Below are 2,568 nucleotides of genomic sequence, written 5' to 3' on the forward strand. Positions count from 1 at the left end.
CTTTGTGTTTATTGGTTTTATATCTTAATAAAATAGGATTTCATCAGGTCTCAGATAATATTCGGTCTAAAAACATAGACGAATAATACAATCTTATGAGCCCAACTCAAATAGCCGAAAACTTGACAACTACAAATATTCTTTACAAGCATTAAATTTGGCGATCCCATGATACCCTCATGGTGTCAATTTTCTAAAACAACAAATTTAAAAAATAAAAAATAAAAAGTTTTCTTCTTTGTCACTCTGTCTAGTTAAGTATAACGTTTTACTATTTATCACATGATTCATTTTTAATTTAAAATTAATAAAGAAAATAACTAAACTTACAAAAGATGTCATTTTATATTTTATATCATTTCCATTTGATGATATTCTGATAATTTACTAAAACTTTAATTTGAAAAGAGAGGGCTGAGTGAAGATGAGCTATTAGTTTTATCTATATTTGATTTTAAAGGACGAAAGACGATTATGGTTCCTAAAGTTTTCGAAGTCTACCAAAGAAAATCACCCAAAAAAGATAGAGAAAAATATAAAGACCAACGAAGTGGCTGCACATAAGATGGGGCTTATATACAAATTGGTTCTTTTCCGGAACCATTTTATCTTGGTTCCAGGGTCCCCTAAGAATTCTGTTTCACTAAAAGCCCTCAAATGACAGAACCACGGAAGAATACTGATCCAACAAATCAGGTCAATATGATGTACAAATTAAAAGAAATGTATAGCAAAACACGAGCAAGGTGAGATCACAGAGCTTACTACTTAGAAAGTGGTAAATCCGTCAGAAGATCACAGAGCTTACTACTAAAAAATGATGGTTTTCTGCTATCACACCAGAAAATAATCATTTTAATCTCCCAGTCAAGTCAAAATTTATATCACAAGACATAATAGCTATCAATGAAATAAGAACAAATGAAAGACTACATTTCCTTGAATCATGGATGATCAAATGTTCTTTGACCACCTGAACACCGCCTCCCCACACAGACACACTTGAAAGAAGGAAGAACTAAAGAAAATAGCAGAACGATTGACATTAACAAAACTAGAATGTTCAAGACACACTTGAAAGAAGGAAGACCTAAAGAAAATGACAAAACGATTGACAATAACAAAACTATAATTTTTATATGAATTAATCCTTATGCATGTCAAGAGTTAAAAAAGGTTGTGAGTATTACAATGAGAAACAAGTGATCTAAAAAATATAATGAATATCATGAGTGATCAGAAAATCAAAAAATGAAAGTTTCTGCAACTTTTAGCTCTATCAAGAACAACAACGAAAGTTAATCCTTAGATTAACAAATTAAGTGTTCCACATCCCGAATAATTAATTAATTAAACCTATAATGACTTAATTTAATAAAAATCTATCATATAATTGTTTACCAAAAAAAAGTTCTATCAGAATCATTCACGCAATATAGAGAAATACTCTGTCAACAATTTCGACACTTTCATCTTAACAGAAACCCGAATGAAATCTTTCAAGATCTTCTAATTAGACCAACTTATAATAAGAGATGATCTTCGAATCAAGAACCATCACCAATGTGCGTGAAATTCAAGTTTCAACTGAGGCTAGAAGCTGCTAAACCTTTTTAAAATTCTATGATCTAAAGTTACGTTAACATCATAAATCAGATCGTAGAACAAACCTCGAACGAAGAAGAAGAAAACAGAGTAACACTTACAGAAACTGAAATGAGAGTAACCGATTGACGTTTCCGAAATCTTTTTGTTCTTGGAGTTATCTGCAAAGAGAGATGAAAACTGAATCCTTAATATACTTCGGCAATCATCTGCACTTTTGTATGTGATTTGAGTGTGAAAGAATAAAAACAGAAAGAGAGATTTAAACCTTTTTTTCTTTCTGATTACGTAAAGAGAACAACGCGAGAGCGAGAGAGAGAGAGAGAGAGAGAAGAATAATCAAGAAGAAGAGAAGAGGAGAAGACGAGAAGAGGATTCAAATGAGAAGAAGGGAATTAGAAAAACAAGTTCCGACTTTAAATAGCGGGGTGGAGTGGAATTTGTAGCGCTCCCCATCTTTTCTGAATTTAAAAATTAATTTAATAACTCTTTATATAATTGATCCGTCTGTCAAATTGTTTCTATTACAACGAACAGAAGTAATGAAATCTGTCAAGCATTACCAGAGAGTTATGAAAAAACCACCTGAAATCCTGGCTTTGAAATAAGTCAAAATTTCCCCCCCTATTTTTGGTTTGCTTTGTTGAGTGGTTGAGTAACGTAACCGGTGAGTACAGTTTCAGTGCAGCCTTTCTCGTCCTTTTGTCTTGTCAAACTAGAAGACACCTGACAGTTGGAATCAGTTTTATTTTTTTTTTGTTAGTTCTGAGGGTTTTGAGTTTGAGACTTGTGAGTGGGAACTGATAACCCGCGAAGTAAGGCAATTGGCTGATGGACTGATGGGCGGCGAGGCAGAGTGGGCGACGTTTAAAATTTGAGAGCTCTCATCTTGCAACCTTCGCCATGCATAGTGGATTCCACTCAGATTATTCTCAGACTTATTTTCGATGATCCAATCCATTG

This window comes from Telopea speciosissima, chromosome 2, assembly GCF_018873765.1.
Source record: "Telopea speciosissima isolate NSW1024214 ecotype Mountain lineage chromosome 2, Tspe_v1, whole genome shotgun sequence".
Classification (NCBI taxonomy): Eukaryota; Viridiplantae; Streptophyta; class Magnoliopsida; order Proteales; family Proteaceae; genus Telopea; species Telopea speciosissima.